Genomic DNA, 17,247 nt, shown 5'->3' on the forward strand with positions numbered 1-17,247 from the left:
GTGGGTCCATGCCGTAGGGGTGTGAGGTTTTAAAACGCAGCCGTGCCTGGGTTAAAACACAGGAGTCCTGCACCATCTGGCAGATGGAAAGCTCGTACACAGGGTGAAGGCAGACATCTGACTGAAACCAGGAACACAGGCGGGGTCACTGTTTTCCCAGCTGAGAGGGCGTACTGAAGAGGGGTGGCCACCCATTTCCTGCTCCCAAGACCAGAGAACTGGGTAAGGCCATTTTCTCTCCTACTCCCCCAGCTTGATCCACCACAGTGAGCTAAACAGCTCCACCAAGTGGAGAACAGAGCTACTACACCAACCCCGCCCCCTTGCACCCTGCAGGCTCATCTCCAAAAGGGCAATTGCACAGAATACTCAGAGCAAAGACAGCTCTCCCAGTAGACCAGCATAAACCCTTCACCAAGTGTATTGATGCTAGAGTGCTGCAAAGTTTCAGTTCTAGGGGAAACAGGAGCTAGCATCCTTTGGGGTTTTCTGTTTGGTGGTTTCTGGGTTTGTTTGTTTGTTTGTTTGTTTTTGGTCTTTATTTTTGTTTGTTTTGTTTCCTTATTTAATATAGAAAGAGCAATTTTTTATTTTTTATTATTTTTTATTTTCTTTTTCTTTTCTTTCTTTCTACTTTTTTTCTATCAAGCTTCTCAAAACAAACACACCAAAACATACCTAGGATCTAGCTTCTGATACACATTTCATTTTATTTTTTTTTATTTTTTTCTTGAATTTTAACATTTTTCCCTGGTTTTATTTTGCTTTCTTTTTCTTCTTTCTCTCCAAAATAACAGGGATTCAGCCCAAAAGAAAGAACAGAAAGAAATGACAGCCAGAGATTTAATTAATGCAGATTTAAGTAAGAGGTCTGAACTAGAATTTAAAACAAAAATTATAAGGATATTGACTGGGCTGGGAAGACACCAGCGATTCCTTTACTGAAGAGATAAAAGAACTAATATCTAGTCAGACCAAAATTAAAAATTATATAACTGAGATGCAGTCCCATAGGAGGCTGTAAAAACGAGGGTGGACAAAGCAGAGGGGTAAATCAGTGATAGAGAAGATAAAATTATGGAAAATAATTAAGCTGAAAAGGAGAAGAAAACAAAGGTCATGGGCCATGAAGGCAGACTTGGAGAACTCAGTGACATACTAAAACATAGTAATATCCATATCAGAGGAGTTCTAGAAGATGAAGAGAGAGAAAAGGGGGGCAGAAGGCTTATTCAAACAAATTATAGCTGAAAACTTCCCTAATCTTGGGAAGGAGACCAACATCAAATGGTCCAAGAAGCACAGAGAACCCCCATTAAATTCAACAAAAGCAGATCATCACCAAGGCATATCATAGTCAAATGCACAAAATACACAGAAAAGGAAAGGATCCTGGGAGCACCAAAGGAAAAAAGTCCTTACCCTGCAAGGAGAGACATATCAGCAGATTTGTCACAGAAACATGACAGGCCAGAAAGGAGTGGCAGGAAATATTCAATGTGCTGAATGGAAAAAATATGCGGCCAAGAATTATTTACCCAGCAAGGCTGTCATTCAGAATGGAAGGAGAAATGAAGACTTTCCCAGACAAATAGAAACTAAAGGAGTTTGTGACCACTACACCAGTCCTGCAAGAAATTTTAAGGAGGACTCTTTATGAGAGGAAGAAAAAGAAAAAAAAAAAAAAAAAGACCAAAGCAACAAAGACTAGAAAGGACCAGAGAACAACACCAGAAACACCAACTCTACAGGTAATACAATGGCACTAAATTCATATTCATCAATAATCACTCTTAGTGTATATGGACTAAATGCTCCAATCAAGACATATAGGGTAGGGTGTCATGCTAAGCGAAATAAGGCAGGCAGAGAAGAATAGATACCATATGTTTGCATTCATAGGTGTAACAGGAGAGACCTGGCAAGGGACCATGTGGAGAGGAAGGGGGAAAGAGAGCGGGGAAGAGCGAGGGACACAGATCAAGGAAAATTACTGAATACTGAAAATGAACCATAGACTGAAGGGGGAGGGGGAGGGAGGGAGGAGGGTGATGGTCATGGTCGGGGGCACTTGTGGAGAGAAGCACTGGGTGTTATATGGAAACCAATTTGACAATAAACTATTAAAAAAATAAAGAACAAACAAACAAAAAAGACATAGGGTATCAAAATGTATAAATACCAAGATCCATTTATATGCTGCCCACAAGAAACTCATTTTAGCCCTAAATCCACCTGCATATTGAAAATAAGGGAATAGAGAACCATCTATCAATGCTAATTGATGTCAAAAGAAAGATGGAGTAGCCATACTTATATAAGAAAGATGAGATTTTAAACCAAAGACTATAACAAGAGATGAAGAAGGGCACCATATCATAATAAAGGAGTCTATCCAAGAAGATCTAACAATTGTAAATATACATGTCCCCAACTTGGAGAAACCCAAATATATAAATCAATAAATAACAAACATAAAGAAACTCAATGATAACAATACAATAATAGTAGGGGACTTTAACGCCCCACTTACCGCAATGTACAGATCTTCTAGGCAGACTATCAACAAGGAAACAACAGGCTTTGAATAACATACTGGACCAGATAGACTTAACAGATATATTCAGAATGTTCCATCCTAAAGCAGCAGAATACACATTCTTTTCCATACACATGGAACATTCTTCAGAAGAGGTCACATACTGGGTCACAAGTCAGCCCTCAACAAGTACAAAAGGACTGAGATCATACCATGCATATTTTCAGACCACAACACTATGAAACTTGAAGTCAACCACAAGAAAAAATTTGCAAAGACCACAAATACTTGAATTTTAAAGGACATCCTACTAAAGAATAAATGGGTTAACCAGGAAATTAAAGAATAAAAAAAATACATGGAAGCAAATGAAAATGAAAACACAACAGTGAAAACCCTTTGGGATGCAGCAAAGGTAGTCCTAAGAGGGAAGTATATTGCAATTTAGGCCTATCTCAAGAAGTAACCTAACCTTATGCCTAAAGGAGTTAGAAAAGAAACAGCAAATAAAATTTAAATCCAGCCAAAGAATGGAAATAATAAAGGTTAGAGGAGAAATAAACTATACAGAAACAAACAAACAAAAAGTCAGTAGAACAGATCAACGAAACTAAGAGCTGGTTCTTTGAAAGAATAAACAAAATTGATAAGCCCCTAGCCAGACTTATCTAAAAGAAAGGAAAAAGGATCCAAATAGATAAAGTCACAAATGAAAAAGGAGAGATCACAACCAACACCAAAGAATATGAATAATTATGAGAATACTATGAAAAATTATATGCCAACAAACTGAGCAATCCATAAGAAATGGACAAATTCCTAGAAACTCAAAAACTACCAAAATGGAAACAGGAAGAAATAGAAAATTTGGGCAGACCCATAAAGAAATTTAATCAGTAATCAAAAATCTCACAACAAACAAGAGTTCTGAGCCAAATGACTTCCAAGGGGAATTCTACCAGACATTTAAATAAGAGTTAAGATCTATTCTTCTCAAATGGTTCCAAAAAATAGTAATGGAAGGAAATCTTCCAAACTCATCCTATGAAACCATCATTACCTTGATTCCAAAACCAAAGACCCCACTAAAAAGGAGAATTATAATCCAATATCCCTCATGAACATGCATGCAAAGTATCTCAATTAAATACTAACAAATCGAACTCAAAAAAACATTAAAAGAATTATTCACCATGGCCAAGTGAGATTTATTTCTGGGCTGCAGGGCTGGTTCAATATTTGCAAATTCCAATCGACATGATACACAACATTAATAAAGAAAGGATATGAACCACATGATCTTATCAATTAACAGATCTAGAAAAAGCATTTGACAAATTACAGCATCCATTCTTAATAAAAACCCTCAACCAAGTAGGAATAAATGGAACATACCTCAACATCATAAAGGTCATATATGAAAGACCAACAACTAATATCCTCAATGGAGAAAACCTGAGAGTCTCTCCTTTCTGATCAGACACAAGACAAAGATGTCCACTCTCACCATCACTGTTTAACATAGTACTGGAAGTCTTAGCCTCAGCAATCAGACAACAAAAGGAAATAAAAAGCATCCAAATCAGCAAAGAAGAAGTCAAACTTCCAGTATTTGCAGATGACATGATACTCTATATAGAAAACCCAAAGACTCCACCAAAAAATTGCTAGAACTGATACATGAATTCAACAAACTTTCAGTATATAAAATCAACATGCAGAAATCTGTTGCATTTCTATACACCAACAATGAAGCAGCAATTGTACCAAAAACAAGGAATTGATCCTGTTTGCAATTGTACCAAAAACAATAAGATACTTAGGACTAAACCTAACTAAAGAGGTAAAAAATCTGTACTCTGAAAACTATAGAACACTTATGAAAGAAACAGGAAAGAACCCAAGGAAACAGAAAAGGATTCCATGCTCATGGATTTGAAGAACAAACACTGTTAAAATGTCTATACTACCCAAAGCAATCCACACATGTAATGCAATCTCTATCAAAATACCACCAGCATTTTTTGCAGACCTAAACAGTCCTACAATGCATATGGAACCATAAAAGACCCTGAATAACCAAAACAAACCAAAAAGAAAAACAAAACTGGAGCCATAATGATTCCAGATTTTAAGCTATATTACAAAGCTGTAGTCGTCAAGACAGTATGGTACTGGCACAAAAACAAAGACAGAGATCAATGGAACAGAATAGAAAACCCAGAAATGGACCTACAACTATAGAGTCAACTAATATTCAACAAATCAGGAAAGAATATCCAATGGAAAAAAGACAGCCTCTTCAACAAATGGTGTTGAAAAACTGGACAGCAACATGTAGAAGAACGAATCTGGACCACTTCCTTACACCATACACAAAATAAGTTCACAATGAATGAAAACCTAAATGTGACACAGGGAACCATCAAAATCCTAGAGAAGAACACAAGCAGAAACCTTTTTGACCTCAGCCTGAGCAACTTCTTACTACACACATCTCCGAAGGCAAGGGAAACAAAATCAAACAAGAACTTTTGGGACTTCATCAAGATAAAAAGCAAAGGAAACAATCAATAAAACTAAAAGGCAGACTAGAGAATGAAAGAAGATTTTTGCAAAAGAAAAATTTGATAAAGAGTTAGTATCCAAAATCTATAAAGAACTTATGAAACGCAACACCCAAAAAAACAAATAACCAACTTATGAAATGGGCAAAAGACATGAACAGACACTTTTCCAAAGATGACATCCAGATGGCTAACAGACACATGAAAAGAGATCCACATCACTCATCATCAAGGAAATACAAATCAAAATTCAATGAGATACCACCTTGCACCTATCAGAATACCTAAAATTAACACCACAAGAAACAACAGGTGTTGGTAAGGATGTGGAGAAAAGGGAACCCTCCTGCACTGTTGGTAGGAATGCAAAGCGGTGCAGCCACTCTGGAGAATAGTATGGAGGTTCCTCAAAAAACTAAAAATAGAACTACCCTACAATCCAGCAATCACACTATTAGGTATTTACCCAAAGGATACAAAAATACAGATTCAAAGGGTTACATGCACCCCAGTATCTCTAGCAGCATTATCAACAATAGTCAAAGTGTGGAGAGAGTCCAAATATGCATTGACTGATGAATGGATTAAGATGTGGTACACATGTGGAATATTACTCAGTCATCAAAAATAATGAAATCTTGCCAGTTCCAACAATGTGGATGGAGCTACAAGGTAATATGTTAAGCGAGGTAAGTCAGACTGAGAAAGACAAATACCATGATTTCACAGATATGTGGAATTTAAGAAACAATACAGATGAGGGGCATACAGATGGTTCAGTCTGTTGAGCAGCCAACTTTGGCTCAGGTCATGATCTCACAATCCGTGAGTTCGAGCCCCGTATCAGGTTCACTGCTGTCAGCACAGAGCCCACTTTAGATCCTCTGTCTCCCTCTCTCTGCCCCTCCCCTGCTTGTGCTCTCTCAAAAATAAACATTAAAAAAAACGAAACAAAACAGATGAACATATGGGAAGGAGAGGAAAGGGGAGAGAGGGAAACAAATCACAGGAGACTTTTAATGATAGAGAACAAACTGAGGGTTGATGGAAGGGAGTGGGTGGGGGATGGGCTAACTATGTGATGGGTATTAAGGAGGGCACTTGTTGTGATGAGCACTAGATGTTGTAAGTGATGAATCACTGAATTCTACTCCTGAAACCAATATTGCACTAAATGTTAGCTAACTAAAATATAAATTTAAAAAGTTTTTTAAATAAACAATAAAATAAATAGAAGTGCTTTTGTGTTGTTGCTGTATCTGAGAATGCCAACATTGAGGTTAAGTATACATGATACAAATTAATGATATACAAATATTATGATACTCAATAAGCTGATATTTTCATAAAGTATATAATATCTCATGAAAACTCTATGATTCTCTTCATCCAAGGCTAGAAATAAAGTGTATAGCAGAAGTTCTTGGGTCCATGGATAAAATTCTAAGGAAATGAAAGGGGCAGCTTATTACTTGGATGGGGAAAAACCATGTCTTTATTTTCACTGACTGCTACTTGAAATTTAGCATATCACATTCATCAATTATGCATGTAGGCTATAAACCTGATATTATTAGCAGTATTGATGACTTTTGTCACCAAAAGGAATCAAATATATTTACATATTGAATTATAGTCACTGCAGGTATTTTGAAATACCATATATAATCATCAGTACTTTAAAACCACAGTAGTCAACATATCTAGAACTTATTATTTAATTCATTAATAAAGAAGTGCATAGACTGTCCAAAATGTTAATATTTATAATGATCTTTAAATATAATTGGCTTCCTTTATAATCACACACACACACACACACACACACACACACACACACACACGTAATTTTATGCATTTAAATACATTTTGAGACTGAGACCTTGGGCTTCACTAGACTGCTAAAGAGGTTTATGGCATAAAATAGGTCCAGAATACAGAAAATCTCAGAAATGAGTTTATGACAGAGACTGTTAACTGCTCACCAAAATTCATGCTTACCTCTTTTTCTTGGGCACAAGTTAAGCTAGACATTTCCCAGCCTCCTTTGCACTTAGATAGGGCCAACCAGTCTAACTAAGTTCTAGCCAATGAAATATGAACATAAGATATGTATGCTATTTTTTTTATTTTGTTTTAACATCTATTTATTTCTGAGTGACAGAGAAAGACAGAACATGAGCAGGGGAGGCATAAGCAGAGAGGAAGATACAAATCTGAAGCAGGCTCCAGGCTCTGAGCTGTCAGCATAGAGCCTGATGTGGGGCTCAAACCCTCCAACCATGAGGTCATGACCTGAGTCGAAGTTGGATGCTTAACCGACTGAGTCACCCAGGCACCCTGTATGCTATTTTTTTTTTTTAAACTATACTTCACACCCATCAAGGAGCCCAATGCAAGGCTTGAACTCATGACCCTGAGATCAAGACCTGATGTTAGATCAAGAGTTGAACACTTAACTGACTAAGCCACCCAAGCACCCCAATGTATGCCATTTCTGGACCTAGCCCATGAATACTTACCACAGCCATTTATCCATGCTCTCCTCTTTTGGCTGACATGACCTTCAGAGCAGATTTGAAAGTCACATACTGAAGACAGTAGTGACTTTATCAGTCTGGATCCCTGAATACCTGCGTGGAGGAAGCCACTTTGCCAACCTATACCTTTAAATGAATAATAAACATATTTCTATTCTGTTTGAGCTATACTTGCTATGAAAGTGTATACTTGTTATGGAAGCTTGCGTTACCCTAATTCAGTGGTTCTTAACTGTATCAAGAATCAGAACCACTTTAATGACTGATTAAAACACCAAGTGCTGGTCCCCACCTCTGGATCTTCCAAGTCAGTAAATCTGGAATGGGGGCTAAGAATTTGCATTTCTTTTTTTTAATGTTTATTTTTGAGAGAGAGAGAGAGAGAGAAAGAGTGAGGTGTGAACAGGGGAGGGGCAGAGAGATAGGGAAACAGAATTTGAAGCAGTATCCAGGCTCTGAGCTGTCAGCACAGAGCCCAACGCAGGGCTTGAACCCACAAACCGCGAGACCATGACTCAAGCCAGAGTCAGATGCTTAACCAACTGAGCCACCCAGGTGCCCCTGAAATTTCCATGTCTAACAAATCCTAAGGTAATGCGGATGCTGGATCCCATGACCACACTCTGAGAATCCTTACTCTCACACCAGCCCCTGGCCCTTGTGTCATTAGTGAGTGATATTGGTCATAATAACACTGTTCCCTATTGCACTATGTGCAGTGTGACCTTCAAGATTAAAATGATTTTGTCATCTGTGGTTTTCATAATCCTGCATTAAAAGAATGGCCATGGAAGCCACTCTATCAGCTGGATAAGAAATAATATATCTAAAGCTACATTTTTGTTTTCAGAGAATGTATACTCTGACAAATAAGGGACAAAATATTATCTTTTTTAAGTCTTATTTTCTAATAATCATTCTTTGGTATAGATCGCCAGTTTCTAGAGGCATGATGATAGCAAGAAGTCAATTTTTAATCTTTAGAAAGTCTAAGGAATTGAACACTTATTTTAGATAAGGTTTCCCAGATTAGTACCATAGTGTTTTTTTTATACTGACTATATTCTATCAACTGGTTAGTTCCTCCTAATTAGAAGCTCTAACTAGGGACAGAGAGCCTTGATGATTTTTCCAATTGCAAGTGAATTATAAGTTAAATGCAGTTTTGCAAACAGAAATCTTTTAAAACATCTTACTGATATCAATCGTTCACTTCTTGGACCTATGCCGCACCCACAGTTCCTGCTGCCTGGGAAAGCATGGTTTGTACCATGGCATCTGACCCCTCGCGGTCGTGGTTGCTAGGTCTTGAAACTTGGGCCGTGTACCTCTTTTGAGAGGTTAGCAGAGAAATACCAAGAGCCTGGGCCACTTAGAACAGAAGTTAAAACTGAAAAAAAAAAATCAGTTGTAGACCAGTGCTGAAACTCTAATATGTATATGCATAGACTAGGATTCTTACTTTTTTTTAATTATTTTTTTTTTATCTTAGAGAGAGAGGGGGACAAGGGGCAGGGGAAGAGACAAAGAGAATTTTAAGTAGGTTCCATGCTCAGTGTGAAATGTGACCTCGGGCTCAATCCCATGACCCTGGGATCATGACCTGAGCCAAAACCAAGAGTCGGACACTCAACAGACTGAGTCACCAAGGAGACCCCAGGATTTTTATTAAAATATAGATTGTGGGACCTGAGATTCTGAGTTTCTAACAAGCTCCCAAGCTTCCTACGCTGTTGGTCTGCAGAGCAAACTTTGGGTAACAAGATGTAGAAGGCCTGATGGAAGATCTGTGGCCCTTGTCTAGGATGATAGCAACAAGGCACAGAAACCATGGTGAGGAGAGAAAAATAAGCTGATAACAAAAGGGAAAGCTGCAGCCAGTGGAGTAGTTCTGAGTCCTACCTTTGGCATCGCTATAGTGAGGAGTGAGGCCTTGAAACCACCACCAGCTCTCCACACATCCCGGTAAAGCCAGCCCCAACTATGAATCTTTTTCTTAAATTCCATTAAATGACACATATATCCTTACAATATACCCTGGAATACAGTAGGTCTCTGATTCTGCACCCAAATGAGCCTAAGACACAAAACATGGCCTCCTCCATGGTTGGGGCAGGGAAGAGAATAAAAGGAGACTTTGAGGTTGAAACTGCTGGAAATATGTCTCCTCTAAGGAGCTTAAAGTGCTTTTTAATTATAACTGTTAGTGCAACCTAAGCAGGGATCATAGGGTACACTCAGAAAACAACTATATTCTTTCTCCCCGCTGTCTTTCAAATCCACGATGAAGAGTTAGTTTTCTCCCAATGTTACACAAAATTTTGAATGAACTCCATAATTTTTCTGGTCATTCTCAGATAATTAAAAAGCCTTCTAGCCACTTCTAGTCATAAAACCAGTGCCATTTCAATGAGGTCATATCATTCTTCCTGGTTTCCTCTTACACAGAGTTTAAAGTGACTCCAGGCTCTTCTTCCCAAGAGATCCATAAGAAATTCTCATGCATCCTTTGCCCCAAAACATTCTGTGAAAGTAGGCTATTCCCAATGTAGCCAACTCTGCTCACTCCACCATTAGAGCAGCCCACTCGCCATGGTTTCCGGTCCTCTGAAATTACCCGACATGGTCTGCACCAGCCTTGGCACATAGACTCTGAGGACACAAGTCAAGCTCTCCCTGTGGTCTCCCTAAACTCTCACTACGCTTAATAGGGCTTAGGATGAGATTTGGGTGTACTGCTCAGCAATTTTCCAGACTCTAATCCTGAGCTACCCAATAAAGTAACTACTGGCCACATGTGGCTCTTGCATTTAAATTTAAATTTAAATTAAACTACAAATTCAGCTCCTCAGCATACTAGCCACATTCTGACTATTCAATATCACTTGTGGCTAGTGGTACTAGATGACGCAGATAGAACTTGTCCCTTATCACAGAAGGTTCTATTAATAGCACTGCTCTAACCTCTCATAACTCGATCCTCAGCCTTTATCCATTTAGCTCAAAACTGGTGATGGGTGACATTAAATGGCAACGTAGGCAATAGTTAGATGAGTGACACAAAATCTCAGCACATCGACACAATAAAAGTTTGTTTCACTCACAAATCAGCAAGCTCTGCTCCACAGAATCATTTAGGGCACGAAGCACCTTCCTTGTTGTGACTCTAGATCGTCAACGTCCTCTCCACTTTGCTAGTCCGTGGAGAAAGAGCCAGGATTGTGTGGGAGGGTTGCAAAGGGCCAGGCCTATAAATGGCACAAAACATTTCTCCTTACATTTCATTAACCAGAACTCAGTTACATGGCCATCACTTAACTGCAAGGGAAAGTAAAAAATGTATTTAGGTCATATGCCCAGAAAAAGAGAGCACAGATCCTGGTGAGCAACAGCAAACTGCCAAAGAGCTGGTAATAAAACCTATCTTACAGCCACCCCCTTTGCAGGTCCTGCAGAGGGGTCTAGCTCTTCTCTCAGGAGCATGAGTCTTTCCAACTACATCTCTTGGGGCAAACTCAGGCCAAAAGAGCTCCATTTACACACCTTATTACATAGCTAAACATAATGAGCCCCAATTAGATAACTTTTTCCCAACATTGTTCAACTGTTAACTACAACCAACTTTAATTCTTTTTTTTCCCAACTTTAATTCTTTACAGTTGCACATATAATAATAATTTAGAGTTATTGGGCACTTGCTATTTGTCCAACACTGTGTATGCATGATCTCATTACTTTTTATAATATGCCTAGGATATAAAACTATTTTGATGCCCATTTTACAGATCAGAAAATGGACACTTAGTATCTACTCTAGGTTTGAAACTCTGGCAACCTGACCCACGTTCTTTAACAGGGGTAAGCAAATTATGACCAAATCTGACCCACTCTTTCTGCACAGTTTTACCAGAATACTGCCATGCCCATTCATGTATATATTGTCTATGGCTACTTCCGTGCTGCACAAGCAGAGGTGAATAGTTGCAAAAGAGCTCATATGGCCTCAAAGTCAAAAATTTTTATTATTTGGGATTCTGCAGAAAAACTCTGCCAACCCCTTATCTACAGTATCCTATAGGGCCTTGAGCACTCTGCTTCTATCACAGAGAAAAAAGTAGGTTTTTTTTTTATTTCTTATGCTTTTTATTTATTTTTGAAAGACAGAGAGAGTGTGAGCAGGAGAGGGTCAGACAGAGAGGGAGACACAGAATCTGAAGCAGGCTCCAGGTTCTGAGCTAGCTGTCAGCACAGAACCTGATGTGGGGCTCAAACCCACGATCCGTGAGATCATGACCTGAGCTGAAGCCAGATGCTCAACTGACTGAGCCACCCAGGTGCCCCAAAAAGTAGTTTTGACTCATGTTTTAGTCTGCTAATCTATGCTCTCCATCAACAACCTGGTCTGTGAAATATAAGGTCAGTCTAATCTCCCTCTGGCAGCCATGTCTACCCCATCTGGCCTGTGATTTCACACACAGATTAAACAATATCTGTTATGTTGTTTCATCAAACATATAATGATACTACCCAAGGATGCACTTGCATTATATTGCTAATAAGGATTATGTCTATTCCCTTATATTTTTTATATTCAGACTACAACTACCACACAAAAGGTTTATACAAATTTATCAACCCTGCTGCTTTTGGTACAACAGGTTTCCATCCTTTACCCTTCCCACCTCCCGCTTTAGTTTTTAGAGATAAAGCCATCATCACAGAGTGACAGTGAATTTTGTGGGCAGAGGCAGTCCAGTAACACCAGGCTTATTCTACTGAAACTGGCCTATACTCGTTTTTCTTTTAGGATTCATCAACATCATGTTTTTTACCAAAAGTGACCATAAAAAGAAAATAAATGTCTTAACTTTTAAGAGACTCTCAGAGTAGGACACCCACCTGGCACGAGTATTAAAATCCAGTTAAAAGTAGTGTAGAAATTGCATCCACCATAGCAGAAATATCAGAAGAACATTTTAGAGGACGCTGTGGGACACCACCCAAATCCCGCAGTTGTGAGCCAGATGCCTATTTCCCCCAGGTGCCAGGAGAGACGGTAGCTCCTGGCTTTTAGCAGAATCCTGTAGTGGAAACAGCTTGCCCTAAGCTTGAAAACTAGCTGTTCAGCCTAGAGTCAACCCCCTCTCCTTGGGCCAGTGCTGGTCAGTGGAAAGGTGAGTGCTTGCCTCAGTTAGGGACATTTCTGAAGGGCCTTTCAGCTTCAGAACTTGCGGGATCAGCTGAGGTCTCTGCTGCACATGCATCGCAATCCCACTTCTCTGTCTGGCCATCCTGCTTCCCTCCATCCCTTTTAGTGTTGTGCCCAAGGGCACTCCCCAGTCAATCCCCTGCACATAATCTCCATCTGCGAGTCCCTCCCTAGGAAGCTGACATTCAACAAACATAAGACTGATTTCCTAAACAGTGCCATCAATAACTTAGGAGCCGTATTTAATATTCACTGACAACAAAGAATCAGCAATAAAGAGCTTCCCAGAAGACAGCAAATCTATCAATACAAAAAATGAGAGTAACAGCAAAATATCAGGCAGCGTATACATCAAAAACAGGTAGCAACACGATGCAGAGGCAGCAGTCATTGGAAAGTGAAGCAGAGAGCAGACAGAGTCCTAGAGAGAAGCTGAAGCTCCACTCAAAGCTAAGGAGGGCAAGTGAGAAAGACTGCCTAGGAAACAGGAGCAGTCAGTGCAATCTGCTCTCGCTGCACCCAGAGCTCAGCTCAGCGCCTCTTGGCAACGATACTCCAGCCCTGGGCACAATGGTCATGCGCAATGACAGTCTCTATAAATAGCAGAACAACCAGCAAATCATAACCCAGCCTTCATAATGGCAGATCAAGGGGTCCTATAGATGATTCTTTAAATGTGAGCACAATCTGTTTGCATGCAGCTCTTTTCTGAGCTACCCACTCAGAGACATTATCACTAACAACATGTCTACAAAACAAAAGGAGTCACAATTTAAAACATGATTATGTCAGAGACAATGTCCTTTTCAAGATAAGAAAATATAAAACAAGGAATCATGTTTTATGAGGCGTTTACAACTTCCCAGTTGCAAATGCTAAGAAGCCAGATACCACCCAAACAGCAAGATTTCTTTTTTTTATTTTTTAATGTTTATTTATTTTTGAGAGAGAGAGAGAGCAGAGGAGGGGTACAGAGAGGGGGGCAGAGGATCCAAAGCAGGTGCTGTGTTGATAGCAGAGAACCTGATGTGGGGCTCGAACTCATGAACCACTAGATCATGACCTGAGTTAAAGCTAGAGGCTTAACCAACTAAGCCGCCGAAATGCTCCCCCCAAACAACAAGATTTCTGAAGTGCATTTACACAATGCAAAGACCATTACTCACACTAACCAAAGGCCACAAGGCTAGTCATAAGGAAGAAAGCAGCATAAAGGGGCATGGGGAGAGAAAAAAAGCCACAGGAAAAGCACGGGAGGAGAGGCAAGGAGACTGGTGAGGCTGTACAGCCCATAAGCACAGGAGAAAATGGTGGAGCAGGAAAAGGGTGAAGATAGGGAAGGAAAGTAAGAAAACAAGAGACAAAGAAGGGAGGGAAGTGTACCAATTTCCAACAGGTCACAGTAAAGTCCTTTGTAACAAAGTCCTAACATGGTCACTAAGTCTTCAAAGGCATCCTGAATGCCATTATAAGCCCAAAGGCTTTAAGAATATTGAGTCAACTATATCTTACATGCATCAGAAACAACTCAAGATCCAAGAGTGGAGAAAATGAAGACCTAACCGTATATGCAAGCTGAACAACTAACACAAGGCAGAATGGGTGGTTAAACCAACGTTACTGCTACAGCTGTATCAATAGCAACCCCAACCAGCTATTCTCAAGAAATAGCTTAGTCTTGGGGCACCTGGGTGGCGCAGTCGGTTGAGCCTCCGGCTTCGGCTCAGGTCAGATCTCACGTTCGTGGGTTCGAGCCCCACATCGGGCTCTGTGCTGACAGCTAGCTCAAAGCCTGGAGCCTGCTTCGTGTTCCGTGCCTCCTTCTCTCTCTGTCCCTCCCCCTCTCATGCTCTGTCTCTCTCTGTATCAAAAATAAATAAAATATTAAAAAAAATTTTTTTAAAGAAATAGCTTAGTCTTAAAGCCCACAGCAATCCTAATGAAGTATTGTTTGTATGGAAATTCCTAAATTGAGGCTAATTCTATTCATGACTCAGGCGATTCAGTCACAAGACAGATGTGGTCTCACTAGATCAAGGGGTAGACAGGTCATGGGGGCAAGTAGCAAGCCAGACCTGGTAAGGGATATGAGTACAGAAGAACCAAGAGCCAGTTGGTTGGTGCAACCGTGAAAGCTTTAGGCATCAAAGACTCAAAAGTTCAGCAGGGGGGCGCCTGGGTGGCTCAGTTGGTTAAGTGTCTGACTTCAGCTCACGTCATGATCTCGCGGTTCGTGGGTTCAAGCCCCGCATCAGGCTCCGTGCTAAAAGCTCAGAGCCTGGAGCCTGCTTCCGATTCTGTGTCTCCCTCTCTCTCTGACCCTCCTCTGCTCATGCTGTCTCTCTCTGACTCAAATAAAAAAAATAATAAAACCATTAAAAAAAAAAATTTCAGCAGGTACTAGGTTAGGTTCAGGCAGAAGACCTGGGCAGCCATAATGGGTAAAGGCCTCAAGACCCATAAGTGTCCTCACTTTCGCTGGCCTCCCTTCCACACTGAATTCTTTTTTTTTTTTCAGTTTATTTATTTATTTGGGGAGGGGTAGGCAACAAGTGGGGGTGGGGCAGAGAGAGTGAGACAGAATCTCAAGCAGGCTCCATATGTCAGCACAGAGCCCAACATGGGGCTAGAACCCAAGAACTGTGAGATCATGACCTGAGCTGAAATTAGGAGTTAATTGTTTAACAGACTGAGCCACCAGGCACCTCATACTGCACTCTTGACCTTTCCCAGGATCTAGCAAATAAAAGGCATTAGCCCTTCAGCTGTCAAATGTTCTGATTAGTCAGTGGCTACTTTCTATAGGTTGTTAAATATTTTGAATTTTGAACATGAAACCTGACAATGTATAAAGTTAACAAAAGCTATTCAGACTTCTGGGTTCGAGTTCAGGGCAGGATTTCAAGTCCCAAAAGTGAGCTACAGAATAAAACAGTAAAGTGCGGTAGTCTACTGAGCCCCCAAGTGAAAAAGTGGCAAGATGAATGCTTGCCAAGCTCACCAGCAAGCCTTGGGCACAATGCCTGTGAAGCAAGCCTAAAATAACCTTGGGCAGAGGCTTCCAGCACACACTGCTCTGATCAGAAATGTCTCAGGAACATTGACAGCCTCCATGGAGGATGCACCGAACAGGAAGCACTGGCCATTTCTGCCCCCAGTCTGAAAGCTGAACCTCTGTCCCGATGATACTAATTGAATGTATATTTGGTCTGTGTTCAAGTCTTAAATGCTTTTCTGGCAGCACATGCCCTCTCAAAATCTGCTTACTCTCAAGACATACTTCCAGCAAGGGAAAAAAAAAAGTTTTCATGACCTACAATCTTCTGATAATTTATATTAAGTAAAGAGAAAGAGAAAAAGGAACAGAGAGCACTAACAGGACAAAGGTCCAAAGACAGTTCATTAGAGGAATGTGAGTATGTTCGTGGCTAGTCCATTTTAAAAGTAGCTATGACATCTTTTACTGCTTATTTCTGCTCTGTCTTTGACATGTATCACATGGACATCAGCAAAATCTTTGTTAGAGGTCACCTTGTACTGACGCTTTTTCCCAAGGTGATGTAGTAGCAAAAAGCTTTAAAGAGATTATATTACCCTCTCTTGCAGTTATTCGGGCAAGAGCTATGAACTTTTTAACCTAGATTATACGATCCTGCTGGCTTTTCCTAGTTGATTGATTTGTGTGGTGTTTATTTCAATGTGGCTTTTTCATAGTATTTATTACAGTTTGACTTACCTAAAACGCATTCCTGCATATAAAGGCAGTGATATGCTTCCCTTTGTATCCTTCTTTGTTCCTACTTATATATATGGCACAAGTAGATTCTTAATATGTTTTGGGTTTAGTTTTGCTTTTTTAAAGATGTATTTGTCTAAAAATTTCAGAAAAGAACAAACTGGAAACTTAAACCTACCAAAAAGAGTACATACCATCTTCTTTCTGAACTATATAAATAAACGAATATGCCTGGTTTTTATCTCCAAACACATCCTTCCAGAGTAATAACTGCAAAGTTAGTAAACAGCGTCCTGATTTTGTTCCTGTGCTTGCACAGATATCTACAGATGTATGAAAAAGTTTTCATAGAAGTAGGATCTTGCTTGACCCAGCAATAGCATTGCTGGGGATTTACCCAAGAGAGACAGAAATGCTGATGCATAGGAGCACATGTACCCCAATGTTCATAGCAGCGATGTCAACAATAGCCAAAACATGGAAGGAGCCTAAATGTCCATCACCTGACAAATGGATCAAGAAGATGTGGTATATATTCACGATGGAGTACTACATGGCAATGAGAGGGAATGACATATGGCCCTTTGTAGGAAAGTGGATGGACCTTGAGGGTGTCATGCTGAGTGAAGTAAGCCAGGCAGAGAAGGACAGAAACC

General features: G+C 40.0%; 1 protein-coding gene and 1 pseudogene across 3 annotated transcripts in view; one reads left to right on the forward strand and one right to left on the reverse strand.

Annotated features, from left to right (window-relative positions):
* DST (dystonin) overlaps positions 1-17,247 on the reverse strand; it is a 489,005-nt gene that overhangs the window by 427,518 nt on the left and 44,240 nt on the right. The gene's annotated exons all lie outside the window — the stretch shown is intronic.
* Positions 1-17,247, forward strand: part of LOC115296371 — a 50,810-nt pseudogene that overhangs the window by 4,484 nt on the left and 29,079 nt on the right.

This window comes from Suricata suricatta, chromosome 7, assembly GCF_006229205.1.
Source record: "Suricata suricatta isolate VVHF042 chromosome 7, meerkat_22Aug2017_6uvM2_HiC, whole genome shotgun sequence".
In the NCBI taxonomy this organism is placed as follows: domain Eukaryota; kingdom Metazoa; phylum Chordata; class Mammalia; order Carnivora; family Herpestidae; genus Suricata; species Suricata suricatta.